Source organism: Sciurus carolinensis, chromosome 4, assembly GCF_902686445.1.
Source record: "Sciurus carolinensis chromosome 4, mSciCar1.2, whole genome shotgun sequence".
Classification (NCBI taxonomy): domain Eukaryota; kingdom Metazoa; phylum Chordata; class Mammalia; order Rodentia; family Sciuridae; genus Sciurus; species Sciurus carolinensis.
In genome coordinates, this window is record NC_062216.1 from 86,583,523 (window position 1) to 86,600,306 (window position 16,784).

At 40.4% G+C, this 16,784-nt stretch overlaps 1 pseudogene; it reads left to right on the top strand.

Moving 5' to 3' along the window:
• The first annotated feature begins 2,107 nt into the window (after window positions 1-2,107).
• LOC124982823 (60S ribosomal protein L6-like) overlaps window positions 2,108-16,784 on the top strand; it is a 30,532-nt pseudogene continuing 15,855 nt past the window's right edge.

Here is a 16,784-nt window from a genome sequence, read left to right on the forward strand (position 1 = left end):
AACTGCTTAGTTGTATTGAGTATTCTCTTGAAATAATATTTATTTTCCCAATACAATTATCAGTGGTTATTATTTTTGCTAGCAATGACAAAATGAGGGTAAGTATCATGTGGGTAACAGTTTCTTGGTGGTAGTCAGTTGATTATCAGGATTATTAACTTTATTGAAATCCTCCCCTTTTAGGAAGAACCCATTTTCCCCTCACTGGTAACCTCTTAGGCAGAGAAAAAGTACGTGGAGTCTCGAAAAAATGTGCACATCATCTGTTCTGTTCCTTCAATCAGTTTGGAATGTGCCAACCTTGCCCCAGTCTGTTGAATCTTATGAAGTTTCTCCAGGGGTTTTTAAGGCCAGACAAGAAAATGCTCTGAAGGCAGATGAAAGGGCAGCCTGTGCAGGGAGCTCCAGCAGAAGCCAGCGAAAAAACGTCTGTGTCTCCCGGCAATCTCCTTTGTTGCTGTGGACGAGGATCTGAGTGGGAGGGAAGGCAGGTGCTGCTGTCCAAAGGCAAAGGCAGTGGAGCTCCTGCTGGCACGGGCTCTGCAGTGGCCACCTCCGTCCCCTGCTGCCCATCGACACTTATCTTCTCAGATACCTTCATTTTGGGGATATTTTATCTTCCATCCAGAAATCAACTATTAGGCATTTGTGTTTGGAAATATTGACTTATAGCAAATGCAAAATTTTAAAGGTGGAAAATTGGCAGAAAGATAATGAAAATAAGTTAAACCTTACAAAGAAAACCAAAATGCAATTCTAAAAAAGAATTCAGGCAATTATCAAGAATACAAACAACAATAAATGTTGGCAAGGATGTGGGGAAAAATGTTCACTCACATGTCGCTGGTGGGAATGCAAATTGGTACAACCATTATGGAAAGTGGTATGGAGATTATTCAGAAAACTTGGAATGGAACCACCATTTGACCCAGCTATCCCACTCCTTGGTTTATACCCAAAGGACTTAAAATCAGCATGTGACACAGCCACATCAATGTTTATAGCAGCTCAACTCACAACAACTAAACTATGGAACCAAACTAGATGCCCTTCAACCGATGAATGGATAAAGAAAATGTATACACACACACATACACGCACACACACATACACGATGGACTATTACTCAGACTTAAAGAAGAATGAAATTATGGCATTTGCAAATAAATGGATGGAACTGGAGACTATCATGCTAAGTGAAATAAGCCAATCCCAAAAAACCAAAGGCTGGATGTTTTCTCTGATATGCAGAAGAAGCTAATTCACATTAAGTGGATGGGTGACTAGGGAAGAATAGAATTACTTTAGATTAGGTAAAGGGGAGTGAAGGGAGGGGAGAGGATATGGGGGTAGGAAGGATAGGAGAATGAATCGGACATTATTACCCTATGTATAGATATAACTATAGGACTGGTGGGATTCTATATCATGTACAACCAGAAGAATGAGAAATTATACTCTATTATATATGATGTATCAAAGCAGTCTATTATCATGTATAACTAATTAAAATAAATAAAAAATTTAAAAAAGATCACTGGTTAAAAAAAATAGAATGCAATAAATGCTGTGTCTTTTTGGTGCCAGTGACTGATTCTATCTGGAGGAATGAGACCTTGCCCTTATGAAGCCTTTAGTCCAGAGAAGTGGCCACACCACCTGTAAAAATCATGATAAGGGACACACCTAAGGATGCCACAGGAAGACAGGAGAGGCGGGGGCTAGCTTCTCTGAAGAAGACTGGAAAAGTGTCCCTTAGGATGAGACCATTCTTTTTTTTTTTTGAATATATAATGTTTTTAGATGTTGATGGACCTTTTCATTTTATTCGTTTATTTATACGCGGTGCTGAGAATCAAACCCAGGGCCTCACACATGCGAGGCAAGTTCTCTACCACTGAGCCACAACCCCAGCTCAGGGAAGGCCATTCCTGACCAGGGGTGTAAGAGGGAAAAGGACATGGTAGCCAGAGGGACGGACGTCTGCTGAACCTGTGACCTGTGCTGGGAACAGTGGGGAGGTTTGGGTGGCTAGAAGTTTATGGTGGAGGTGGGGTGAGTAAGTCTAGGACCTGCTGGGGTCAGATGTCACAGGGAGGTTGAGAGCATGGAGGTAGGGAGAGGGCTATGGGGACATTCCTAACCCTGAAGACTGTGGAGCTGGTATGCAGGAGGCAAAGTCTTCTTATAGACAGTTAGTATATCGATAAGTAAAATGTCAATAAAACACAAATTAACTTATTCAGTGGGATGGAGCCCCCTGCCTTGGGATGAAAAGCCTCACAGGTCTGGGTTTTGGTTTACTCTAGTGAATGACCATCTGGTTTTTGGTCACACACACCCACCACTCAATTTGGTAACCTATTAATTTCCCCTCCAGTTTTCATTCATGGATGAGTCCTCCTTCACTGTGAGCCAGGCGTCCTGTGAGCTCCAACCCCACGCAGCTGAGCGGCCAGTGGTCTGTCCAGGGCAGGATTGTCTATGGATGCCTGTGCCCCATGAGGTTTTTAGCCCCGTAGAGAAGGTGAGGACTTTCCGTGACCCGATGACTTCAATCTCCGCAGGCCTGACAGACACCTAGGGCTGGCTCTCTTCCTAGAGGGACTTCTGTGAGTCACTTTTGTGATTCCTGGCAAGGCCCCTTGCTGCTTCCTTGAGGTGGATGGTGCCCTACTCTGGTGCAATGATGTCCCTTGTCCCTCTGCCTCTGGTGCTTGTGGAGCCCCATTCCTCACAGACTCTCCCTGTGGGAAGCCTTGTCCTCTCCCAGGTCATCCTCTCTGGCTCTTGGACCCAGGGATCCTGGGAACACCTCACACATCCTCATTCTGATGGACCCTGGGTGGGCAGGCTCCTTGCAGCCGAGTGTAGCCACCGTCCTTCTACCACGGGCTGCTTGAGTCCCTCAGGCAAGATGGAGCACAGATGGCTCACAGGACATTTCAGGTCACCCGAATGGGCCCTTGGAGCCCTCCCCCTTGGTGAGGGAGCACTTCACAGGGTGGATAGGGCTCCAAATAAATCTCATGGATTTGCTGTCCCCCACCCCCAATCCTTTTATATTCTTGATGTGGGGAGGAGCAGAGGGGACAGGAGTTTGGAAGCCAGTTCTGAGGCTTTGAATTTGTAAAATTTGGATATGGCCACTGGGGATTTTCTTTGAAGTGGTTTTTATTTTTAATTTTTTTTAAACAATTGCTACTTATGGATCTTTACAGAAATGTTGATTTCAATGTTACATTAAGTATAATATAATCTGGGTGTGTGAAAAGCTGGCATGGATCTTTGTTGAGGTAGGGGAGAAATGGCATCAGCAATTAAAATAATTAACACATTGAGAATTTACAATGTTAGGTGCTGTTCTAAAGCATGTTACAGGGAGTAATACTCTAAGTGGTCATAACTCTATGAGGTTGGTGTTATTAGTTCTTCCATCTTATAGCTGAGGAAATAGAGGTACAGAGAGTGAGCTAGCTTACCCAAGATCACAGAGTGGAATGGCAGAGCTGGGCCTCATGCAGGGCGGTCTCACCCCACAGACTACTCCTGATCACTGCACTGTGTTGATCACTGCCAAATGTCAAAAGTGGTAAATGCTTTACACGATTCTTTAACTGTTCCTTTTAATAATTCTATCAGGAATGGGATATTATAATTCCTATTTTGTAACAAAGAAATGGAATCTCAGGGAGCCTAGTTAATTTGCTGAAGGTCATGTAGTTAGTACGTGGTCGAGCTGGTTACCAGTCTAGGTGGGATTAATTCCCAAGGTTTGCTTTAGCTGTCACACTGCTGGTTTCTTCAAGAGAATGCAGATGTGTGATATTTCTGGGATCATGCAGAAGTGCAAACACTGAACCCAGACAACCTAGCTTCAAGTTCTGAGCACTCTCCAGCTGGGGGTGTTGGTGTCTAGAGAATGTCCTCTGGGTTGCTCTGCTGCATGGTCGTCTCTCTGTGCCTCATTCAGTGATAGCTATAAACCATAATAATTGTTCCTACATTATAGAGTCACTATGAAGATTAATTAATGTGGGGAAAACACGTAGAAGAATACCTAGTGCTTAGGGCTCTTTCTGTGCTACCTTTATTGTTAGAGTAATGCAAGTTAGAAACAGAAAATTATTCTGTTAGCATGTGCTGGTTTCTAGACTATTAATAAACAGGAAGCACAAATTCAGGTTGTGGGGATCATGTTCTGTTCCTCCACGTTCCCAGGGACTAACAACTTCTGTATGGAAATAAAATGACTTTTTGTCAAGGTGTTAATAATAATTATTATGTTCCCCTACTTTCTTGGGGGCTCATTTTAAAATTTCAATCTTGTTACTTGACACAGTTTTAAGCAATTACACGGAATTCAAGACTTCAATTTTTCTTGGAAAGAGAAAATTTGAACTATCTTACTCTGATTAGAAGCTTGGTTGAGAAAAAAGTGACATTTGTGGCCTGGCAGATTCTTGCCATAACTTCATCATATGGATCTAATCTGTTCCTTTGACTTGTAAGGATTCATTTATTCAGAAATAGAGTGTTGAGTGCTTTCAAAGTTTTCATACAATTATAGGTACTGGGGATATAGTAGTGGACAAAACACAAGGCAGGGAAATATTTTGTGTTTTAGTAGGTGAGAGAGACAATGAATAAGTGAGCAAAATACATTGTAAATAAGGAAATGGAGAATAAAGAAAGAGCTGGGTATGGAAGAGCATGTTGGTAGTCCTAGCTGTTGGAATCTGGGAGCTGGAGACCAGCCTGGCCAGTGTTTAAAAAAAAAAAAAATGTAGAAAAGAGAGGAAGCATTGGATGTTTTGTAATTTTGAAGAGATTTAGGTATGCTAATGTAATTGTGATTTTGTTCTTTTTAAAAACAGCCTTTGTATATACTCTACTGTCATATATAACTAAAAAGAACAAATAAAAAAAAACAATTTAAAAACAAATGAAACAAAACAAAAAGAATGTTATGGTACTTTCTCCTCAATATTCTAATGGCAGGAGAACATTTTGTGATCATATTTTCTTACCTCAGTCAGAGAAATCAATGGGAACCATTGAATGGCTATAAAATGTTCTGGAACAACTGTTAAATAGAATCAAGGGACCAGGGAAAGAGAGCTGGGGATGCTTTATGTTGCAAACATGTTAAAAACAGGATATGGATAAAATGTTTTTAACTATTTCTTTTAGTCCCTAAGTGATCTTCCTTCCTTATTTTGTTACTAGTATTCATACCAATTACAATGAAGTAAACGATCTTTAATAAAGAAAATTTTTACTTTGAAAAAAGAAACAACCTTTGTCATTTAAAGATAGATACAGATATATTATGGAAAATTATGCTGAGATATTGTTGTGAAACAAATGAGATTCACTTTTCAATGATCCAGAATTGGGGGACATGCATGAGGAAGAGGGGTTGTAGTGGAAAAAGGAAGCTGAGTGGCAGCTGTGTGTGGTCGTTGGCCTGTTTGCTTTACTTCTGTGTATTTGGTGTATGAGGTTCCGTTCATTCATGTGGTTCTTTGCAATTTAGGAAGTTCTTTACAATGGGCAAGGCGGGGCCTCTCTTATCCATCATTGCTTCCTCAGTGCCTAGCAGAGATTCTGGGCTCCCTAAGTGCTGAACATTCATTTTCTCATTTCTTCTCCCAGGGTAGACAGGGAAGGAATTTTTTGTCCCATTTAATACAGATGAGGTACCAGTGTTGTTGGGAGCCCCATCACAGAACTGCTTGCCTAGTGGTGAGGCTGCTTGATTTCAAGTCCTGTGGGGTTTTCCCTTCTGCCACGTAATCTGAAGGAAGCTGAATTCCTTTCTATAGAATGATGGACAGATGATGAAATTTTTGGTGGCGCAGTTTATTTGAGAGGTAAATAAAACCACTAGAGCCTCATGCCTCCACTCTTAGGGCCAAATTAAATTTCTTCCTACTGTGTGTGGCCAGAAAAAAAGAAGAAATCCTGTTAAAGTGTAAACCCAGGCTTGAAACTGCTCCTCTGAAACTCCGTATCATTTAACACTGAAAAAGCAAAATAGGACAAGACCCACCAAGGCATTTTATGTGACGCTGATAGTTATACACCCAGGAAATTATGTGCATATGTCTGTGTGCACATACATTGAATTTCAAGTTCAGTGGCTTTAAACCTTCTTTCCATATGTAGAATTTTTATTTTACCATGAAATAGATGGGACTTTGGGGTTTAATGAAAAGGCTTGTATGGATAACATATGTTTCTTTTTATAGAAAATAATCTCTCAGCCTATTGAAAATGCCTGGATTTTAAAGTGACCATGTAATAATTTTATTTGACCCTTAAATCATGTAGTTTTCTTCTCTTTTTTTTCAGTGTGTCGTGGTTCCTGTGAGGATCTTATTTTTAATTCTGGAGCCCTGGTTAGAATAAGAAAAAGGAATACTTGTGTATTTTTAGTTAATTTTATGTAGATGCATTGTTTACAAATACTAAAATATTTTAGGTGTTGGGAGGTACAAGGGAAGGTATATTTAGAACAATCACTTCATAGTCTTGCTTCATCCTTTTGGGGGACATATGTAATTAACAGCCTAAATGAGATTCTTTGCTCTTAAAAGTGTGTGCTTTAGGGAAATTAATATAAGTTAGAGGCAAATCTGCAATTTTCTTGATCTTAAATGACATTTGGGAGAAATGGTTTGAGTTAGTATAAAGTTACCCGACTTGCGAATTCATCATCTTTTAAACACACGCTTGAAACACACACTTCTCTAAGTTCTTGTAAAAGAATTTGCCACAGGGTCTGAGGTTATATTTTAGTCTCATCTTGAATGTGTCCTAGATGCTACATTAATACGTCTCCCACAGGTTTTTCTAAAGGGTCAGAAATTTAAGATTTCTGTGGCAACCAAACTAAAATTAGCAGGAAAAAACCAACCTATGGAGAGGTGGACAGTCAGCTATGGTGGTGATGGGGTTCAGGACACCTTACCCCATAAAATGACACCTTGGCATATTGAATATTTTAAGATGAAAGGACTGGAGAAAATGGTAGAAGCAAGGATGGTCTCTCTGGTCTCCCCACACCCACTCCCCATGAGCAGCTTATAAAGCCTAGAAAGGAATTTCTGGCCTTCCCCTGAAGCAGGTTGTAGGACTTTCATGTAGAGGTGCCGTCCCTGTAACTGGAGGAAAGGAGTGTCCTTATCGCTGAAGGCACAGGGAGGAAACCATATCAACAGGCCTTGCCAGGTTCTGGTTTACTTTCACCCTTTCCCTATCATATTCAGTCAAGCCTCCATTCTTCACCAAACCTACCATAAAAACCACCTAGGTTTCATGGTTTCTTCAGTCTTGAGTTGCTTAGGAAGGTTCCCATGACATGTAGACCTTTATTGAGTAAATTTGCATGCTTTACGCTTGTTAATTTTTGTTACAGTCCCAACCATGGACCTTGAAGGGTATGTAGAGGAAAGTACCCTCTGTTTCTCACCCAGGACAAGGTTCGTGGCTCACAGACTGTAACAAAGGACATATCAACATGAGAAAATAATGATAAGTTCACTTAACATTTGTTTTTGTGGCATAGGATCCTTTAGAAACGTTTCCAAGAGCAAAGAACCAAGGAAAACCATGTTTTTATGCTTAGGTTTGAGGAAGAGTGGACAGTTGTAGAGAATTGTGTAGAATTGTGATTGGATGGAAAGGGTGATCTGACAGCAACGAACGGGGGGCAGTTAGCAAAGCATATTGGTTCAGATTCTTCTTGGACTCTTGTTTAAGATTCTTTCCCTCTGGGCATGAGGGTCACATGAGGGTCCTTGAAGAGGGGTGGTAGGAGAAGGTCAGAGAGACTTTTCTATTTTTTTGTTAATTCTCCCCAGTTTCCTTCAGCTTCAAATACTCTGTATGCTAAGGTGTCATATTTTGAGGTAGCATTCTCCAAACTTCATCAGTTAGAAGTGAATTTATATTTTCCTCTTTTACTATGTCAGTTCTTTGTAAATAGTGTATAATGTTGGCCTCAAAAGTTTACATCAGGGGACGGGGTTGTGGCTCAGTGGTACAACGCTCTCCTAGCACATGTGAGGCCCTGGGTTTGATCCACAGCACTACATAAAAATAAAACAAAGATATTGTGTCCACCTACAACTAAGTTTACATCAGAAATGTAGACCTTAGTACTGGGGATGTGGCTCAGTAGTAGAGTACTTGCCTAGCATGTGCAAGGCCTGGGGTTCAATCCCCATCACTGCAGAAAAAAAAAAAAAAGAGGCAGGGGGTAAAAAGTGTAGACCTTGACCTCAAAAATACATACAAAAAATCATTTGTAAAATTACATTTCAAAAGATTAATCATCACATAAAAGTTATTTGGATGACTGCTTTTAAGTTGACAAATCTTTTTTTGTTGTTTATAATTTAATTATTAATTTCTACTTTCTCACATTATTATCAACAAATCTGCCTTGGATCATACTTTGAATGTCACAGTTAATGTTTTCTTTTAAACTTAATATGGAGTGAAATTTTGTGACTGTTAACTGAGGACTTGAAAAATGACATCTTATCCCCCTGATGGGACATGGGGGAATGGGGATATTTACTACATTGACATTGAGAAAATGTGTAATTTAGGTAACTCTTGTCCTGCTATGAACATTTGCTAATTCTTTGTAGGTAACTCTGTATTTGTGTGGAATACTGTTGCGTGTGCATTTCCAGGCACTTTACCTTGTATTTCTAGGTGTTGCTACATTTATTTACATGTTCAGCTAGTTGTCTTTTATCAAAACAAAGACATTTTAAAAATAGTAACAAACACAAATATATGTTGGTAGAAGAAAACCTTCTTATGGCAATATGATATCACAATATAGTATAATATCACATATTTCTGTAAAAATATGTGGCACCCCATCTCCTTGGTCAGTACAAGAATACACTTCTTAGAGCAGGATATTTGACAATCCCTCTGAGCGGCAGGAAGGCTGCTTGGTTTGTGGTGAGGTCTGTCATCGCTTCAGCACTTTGTGAATGCTTTAGGTTCTTCTGCAGCTGGAGGCAGAGGAGATCTTTCAAAGAAGTGATGTGTGCTACTGTTAGGACACATGTGACTCTCTGCTGCTCAGGGGCAGCTAGAACCTGAACAGGGGTTAAAAAGTCTCAAGGACAGAGATTTGCCTTAGTGTTAAAATCAGAGGCTCATACTGTCCGGGTTGTACTCTGGCCTGAGAATGGGGAAAGTTTCCAGGCACCTTTGGGTGCCCCAGGATGAGTCGCTGGTGCTGCAGATGGGCCTTAGAAGAAGGACTTTAAGGAGGAGGAGGAGGCAATCGGGCTCTTTAGCAGGAGTCTGTGGGAGAGATAGGGGTGTTTTCTCTGGTGCAGAAGAGGCTTCACCTTGGGATAGTCACTGAGGTGACAATGGGGATATTTACCGCATTGACATTGAGAAAATGTGAAATTTAGGTAACTTTTATCCTGCTACAAACATTTGCTAATTTTTTTTTTCTAATAAAATAGAATACATATTGGCCTCTGTGATAAAAATTTGGGGAAATTCTGTCATACTATTATGGCTGTTCAATAGTTAAGTTGTGATTGTAGGTGGGGTTCCTTAAGCAAATAAAATATGAAACCAACTTAAAATTAAATCACCTGGGTTTCCTTGACACAGGGGCCGCTCTGATCTTAATATTTTTGTAGTATTAATATTTTCCTAATGTTTGAGGTTCAAAATTCTCTTTAGACTTTTAAGTGTGAAATGGCACACCTGCATCCAAAGGATTTGACCTGTAGGGCACTCACTGAATTTAAAATCCTAGGGCTCTCAGATGAATCCAGCTTTATTTAAGCCTGACCAAATAGGTATTAAAATCTTAACGAAAGGAAGCTTGATGTTATTGGTTTATTTCCCACCTTATTGAGTTTCTGTCACAGTTGCCTGAACAATGTTCAATGACTTAATTTAATTTACTTTCTTTCTGGGGGACAGGCAGGAAAGAAATTCACACAGAAATAGGAAGACCCTAAAGCCAAACAGATGTACACAGAAAATCAAAGTGGAAAGGGACATCTGAGAGAATTGTTTTGAAATACCAATCAGACTTTGCAAAAGGGGTTGAATTCTCTGATAAACTTACTTGCAATTGTAAATACATTAAAAAAAATGATTTTCCAATGAGGGCCTACTAGAAAACAAGACCAGCTAGGAACCTGGAGACTTTAAAAGTCACAAACCCATTTTACCTACAGTGTAGTGGTTAAATGCATGGTCTCTGGAGTCAGGCCACTGGGATTTCAACCTTAAATTGACTACTTTCTAGATCCTCAGGCAGTGCTACCATTTGTATCTAGAATGGCCCCCAAAGGTCCATGGGTAAAGGCTTGGTCTTAGGGAAGCACTATTGGGAAGGAGCTAGAATCGTTAAGAAGTGGGGCCGGGCTGGGGAGATAGCTCAGTTGGTAGAGTGCTTGCCTTGCAAACACAAGGCCCTGGGTTTGATCCCCAGCACCACAAAAAAAAAAAAAAAAAAAAAAAAGAAGTGGGGCCTGTTGGGAGGTCTTCAGGTCATTGGGGTCATGCCATTAAAGGGCACAGTTTGACCCTAGTTCCTTCCTCTTCCCTTCTCTCTTTCCTTTCCTGATATGAGGTCAGTGGTTTTGCTCCATCACCCACTCCTTGCCATTATATGCTGCCTCTGCCAAAGCAACAGGGTTAACCAGTCATGGACTGGAACTTCTAATGGTGAGCCAAAATAAATCTTCTTCAATTTGTAAGTTGATCATCTCACTATAACAAATATGACTATTTTTTATAACAAATATGATATTGTTATTGTGATTGAAAACTAACACAGACAGGTCACAATTTTTCTACAAAATAGGTGTGGGAATGGTCACCTACCTGAGGGGTTTGTTGTAAGAGTGAAATGAGGAAATTTATGTGAAATGCATAGAACAGTGCCTGGCACTGCTCATCAAATGTTGTAAATGATGATTTCCTAGTTATTTATTTTTTTCCTGGAGCTTGATTTTCTCATTTGTATAAGAGATTTTTCTGAGCTTTTTGTGTGGGTAATAAGAAGGTGAATAAAAAGCATCACTTGCCTGAAGGAACTTTCTTTCTCAGGTGAGATATCCCTACCATGGGCTTCAAGCAAAATAAAAGACATCAGAGATCTCTTTGACCTGGTAGGATAATGGACATCTTCCTGACTAAACGCTAGGCTTTAAAGCATTTGCTGCCAAGCTTGGGAATACAAAGTGATAAATAATAGAAAGCACGTTTGGAAACAACATACAGATGCCAAACTTTATTTTCCAAATAATGGTGGGGAAAATCCCTCCTGCTGTCTAATATCACCACTATTTTATAAAAGAAAACTCTTGAATGTATATCATCCTTAGGCCAGTGCTTTAAGTTCAATACATTTGCTTTTATGAAATTTCACAGCATTACCTTTCTCTTTTTTCCCCCTTGACTTAGGTACAGTTTCAGTATGAACCTGCCAATCTATATACCAGTGTTTGGGAAGTAGTGCTTTTAAGAATGAGAGGATTTCAATAACTAGACATCATGGATGGGAATAGGAAGAGCCATTTTAGCAATGACATCTGTATAAACAAAAGCACAAGAATAGAGCATTTGGGATGACAAATGCTAGCTGCTTCTTTAAGCAAATCCCAAATCCCATTGGCTTAACAATATGCATCTGTTTTCCACTTACATAAAGTCTGATCTGGGTCAGGCATTTTGTAGCTAGAACATTGGTTCTCCAAGATAACCGGAAGGCCAGGAGAGAGGTGGAAGAGGTACTTACTTCTCAACCATCTCAGTCTAGAAGTGATGCTTTTCATGGACAGAACCAGTCACTTACTGCGGAGGGGTCTGGGGAATGTGGATGCTCCTGTGGACGTTGGTGAGTGATAGGCTGACCGCAATGGTGGAGGAGTAGGAGGAACACTGCTCACTTTGGGATCATGCATGACTATGGAAGGAAGGAAGGGGAGGCAAGAACTGGAAAAAAATCAGCTGTACTAATTTCAGGAAGAAGGCAAATTTTGGCTAAGGAGTTTAAGCTGTATTAAAAAACAAATTTTTTCAGCAAGGACTAACATCAGACCCTTCTTAAAGAAAACCTTAGTATAGGAAAAAGTTAAGGAGAAATGATAGCATAAACAAAGATAGTGATTCTTTTATTTTTAAACATTTTCTCCCCATACCTCCTTTTAAATTTAATTTCCACATTTTTATTGGTGCAATACAGTTGCACATAATGGTGGGATTTGTTGACACATATTCCCACGTGCATGCAATTTAATATAATTTGGACAATATCCTTCCAGAGATAGCAAATCTAAAGTTAAATTCGAACTACAGTATGGGGGTCCAATTGTTATAAAATTCTTGGCAACTGCTTGGATATAGGAATGCAAAGGAACCTAAAAAGAGAAAATCATTGAAGATAATCCTAAGACCTCTTGTCTTGGAGATTGGGTGGATGATATCCAACAATAGAGAACATCATGTGAAGAGCAGGATTTGGGGGCTGCATGGCCACTGTGCCAGGTAATTCACTGAGGTGCTGGCTGAGTGTCAGGGGCAGTGGGACGTGTGACATTTCAGTCTGGAGAGAAGGCTGAGACCCGATTCTGGGTGGAGAGAAGAGAGCAGCAGCTCTGGAGGGGAGGAACTCTCCACGTGGGACTCTGCAGCCACACAGGAGGAGGTGACAGAGAAAGAGCTTTCAGTACTGCCTTTCGGCCCCAATGTGAGTGGAGAAAGTTGAGGCACTGAAGAAGCTGGAGCAGTGACCAGAGAGACCTGGGGAGAAGCCGGGAGTGCCCTTGATCCATCTTTCTCGTGAGTGTCAGTGCGAGCCTAGGTGAAGAAAACAAACCTATGCTGACAGGTCTTGCTCCCAGGTTGTGGTCTCAAACCTCAGTGAGCCTGTGGGGCTTCCCGGAACCCTGCCTTCCTGCTTCCAAAGAGGAATATTCACTACTTCTCCTCTCTCATGAAACCTTCAGCACCTCCTCCCCTTGTTCGCTCTTGGCTGATGACCCTCACACCTTATGCCACTGAGAAAATGGAGCAGTTAGAAGAGAATGAGCTCGCCTCCCACCACAGCACGAATCCTCTGCTTCTGGTTCTATTCCTGCAATTATTGTTTCTCCCTCTCCTTTCTCCCTCATTATTGTTCCTCCCTCTCTCCTGGATTGTTTCTGTCAGCACATAGGTGCCGAAGCCGCTCCCATTGGTAAAAGTGCTTTCTAGAATCTCTGTCCCCCTCTAGATTTTACTTCAGTTCTCAGGTTCCTCTTTACAGGAAACTCCTCGGCAGGACTTCCCTGATCATGGCCCTCACCTTGTGGCCTCTAGTCAGCTTCTTTTCTCATACTCTGCTGAGAGTGCCCTTAACAACATCTGCTGTGGTTTTCATTTTGCTAACTCCAGTGCCAGCTCTTAGTACTCACGGGTTTGAACCCTCAGATGCCTTTGACAAACTTGATCACCTCCTTGCCATTGACATTCCAACTCTGGAACACCTAACAGTTTGGTCTTCACCCTACTTTTCAGGACCCTTCTTCTTGGTCTTTTGTTGTTGTTGTTGACTGCTCTAACTGCCAGTGACCCAGGGCTCAGACCCTGGATCTCTCTTTTGGAGATCTAGGGTGCTCCCTGGGTGATTTGATTCAGCAACATGTTTACTGCCTGACTACCAGGCAGAACAACTGTCTAGTACTGCTACTAGCCTACCATGTGTGACACACAGTGGGATGTCTATGAATATGTATTGAATAAATGAGTCAATGAATGAATGAACACATTTGTTTGTGTTTATCTTGCAAGTAATGGTGAATGGGATTTGACCATGACAGCGTGCATGTGCTGTCTTTGGCATAGATATGGTAGCTGGAAAGGTTTAGATTCCACACACAGCCTCTGGCTTCTTCATTTTCTACACCTTCACCTTTACCAACCCTTCCATCTCCTCCTAGCCTCTCCAACTCCTTGGCATACTCTCTCAGATAATTCAAACTTAACTTTTTTTTTTTTTCCTTTTGAAATCTTTTTTCGAATGTGAATTGCATAACTTGGGAAAAAATGCACTAAAGTATTAGAGATCATGCTGCCATCTAAAGGACAGAAACAGTAGGAGACCTGCCTCCTCTGCAAAAGCAACACAGGATTGGAAATTTCATTACCAGAGGGGCAGGTAAGACCAACCAGCCCACTCAAAGGCTCTTGTTTTCTTTGGTAACCTAAGGAAATGAGGGCTGGTGGGTAATTAGCACATGTCTGCAAAAGAGGTAAAGGCAGGAAATCACATTTGAATCTGCTTTTCCTCTCCTGTATTTTTAGTGTGGTGTGTGATTGTGTGTGTGTGTGTGTGTGTGTGTGTGTGTGTTGGAAGAGAAGTAGATTTTTTTTTTTTTTTCTTTTTTCCATTTCTTTCTTTGGCTCAGAGAAAAGATCTAAAAAATGTTAACAATGGTTGTCTTTGGGTGATGAAAATGTGGTATTTTTCTCCCTTTGTTCCATTTCTCTGAAGTGTCTTCAAAGTGCCTTATTACATAAATGATTTTTTAAAAAATAACTTAATTTTTAAATTTAAGTTAGGAAGGGGGCAAGGTTGTTCTAGAAAATCCAGCCTTGTGAAGTTCAAATTAAATCTTTGATCAAATTTTAAAACCAGTTATGTCAAAGGGTTAATATAATATTTTGTGTTTTCTCTCTTCGAAGAGGTCTATTTCTTAGGCTCCACTTGAAACAAAAATGCAAAGGCTTACATTTGAAGAAATAATTCAATGTGAGTAAAATTATCCATTAGAGTGAATAGGCAAAATTCCAGGAAATTGTTGAATAGTTCAGTAATTTCTGCCTTCTGCAGGTGGAATCCTCCAGAAGGATAGTTTGTCCTGGGAGGGAGAAGCAGCCCCAGGTATTTCACAGAACTGCACTTGGGTGGATAACAGGAGAGGACAAGAGCAACACACACGTTCAAGGAGTGGTAAAAGCTTCGAGAGGCATCATTAAAGCAAACATGCCCCATCTGCATGGGTTACAGCTCAAACAGACTGATGGTTTACTGCTTGGTACCTGGAGCATGAACAGTTCCTCTAGACAAACAAAATCACATAAGCCGGAGAAAAAAATTGCTTTGAAGCTGTGTGAGCTAGTAATTGAGCAGATTAGCAGCAGCACTTTGAGCTTGTAATCCCTGGAAATATTTTAGGGAGTAAGAGCAACCTGTCTGGGGTTATTATATCCAGTACAAGAGAAAATTATCCAGCACGTACTTAAGACATTTGGGGGTCCAGTGCATTTTAGTCAGTTTTTTTTTCATTGCTGTGATCAAAAGCCCTGACAAGAACTATTGGAGGAGAGGAAGTTCCTTTGGGGCTCACAGTGTCAGAGGTCTCAGTCCATCGATGGCTAGCTCTGTTGCTCTGTTCCTAAGGTGAGGCAGAACATCAAGGCAGAAGGGTGTGGAGGAGGAAAGCAGCTCAGAACATAGTGCTCAGGAAGCAGAGAGAGTTCTGCTCACCAGGGACAAAGTATATATACCAAAGGCATGCTCCACCAACCTACTTCCTTTAGCCACATTCTACCTACCTATAGTTACCACCCAGTTAATCTATCAAGAGTGGATTAAGCTATTGATTAGGTTACCCTCTTTTAACATAATCATTTTGCCTCCAAATGTTTTACATTGTCTTACAAACGAGTTTTTGGGGGACATCTCATACTTAAACCATAACACAGTGCTAGAGTACTCCGTGGGGGAAATTGGAGAGGATCTACATGATGACCTGAGAATGGGACTAAGGACCAGTTCCTTAGCTTGTACCTAGATACCCCAGGGGCGACTGTGAGAAGGGACCAGAGAAAAGTGAAACTGGCAAGACAAGCCCAGTGTCAAGAGTTTCTGCATGACAGGTAGATCTTGCTGGTTTATGTCCTGTGAAGGATATCTGCTGCATAATAATAATAGCCAGCATTTATTGAATTACTCTGTGTCAGGAACTATGCTAAGTGCTTTGCAAATATCTCAGTGAATCTTCTCCCAAACCTGATCAAGTAAGTGCTATACATATACTATTAAAGCAATAGTAATGGGGGCTGGGGTTGTGGCTCAGTTGTAGAACGCTCATCTGGCATGTGTGAGGCACTGGGTTTGATTCTTGGGACCACATATAAATAAATAAAATAAAGGTCCATGACAACTAAAAAAAAAAAAAAAAAAAAAAAAAATATATATATATATATATAAAAGCAATGATTTCCCAAACCAAGGAACTCCATGTTAGTTATATTCCTAAATTCACACAGTTAATTTGTGTGTACAATGAAGTCTGAGCCTACAAGTTTAGCAACTAACTATACTCTATTATGCTAACTACAGCTTGTCCTCAACCATTTTTTTTTTTTTACCAAAACCCTAAAGGAAATTAAAAAAAAATTTTTCTTTAGTTGTTGATGGACCTTTATTTTATTTATTTATTCATATGTGGTGCTGAGAGAATCAAACCCAGTGCCTCATACATGCTAGGCAAGTGCTCTACCACTGAGCCACAACCCCAGCCCCCAAACCCTAAAGGAATTTTGATAATCAATGTTTATATACTTTTGCATAGTTTTATGGTGACATCTAATTTTTTTGTCATAGGTCAAGAGTTTTACAAAAGATATAATATGTGGTTTAAAATACTCCTAATGTTCACAATATTAAAAAATATTGCATAATTTCTTCTTTTTTAATTTTATTTTAACTGATACATAAAAACATA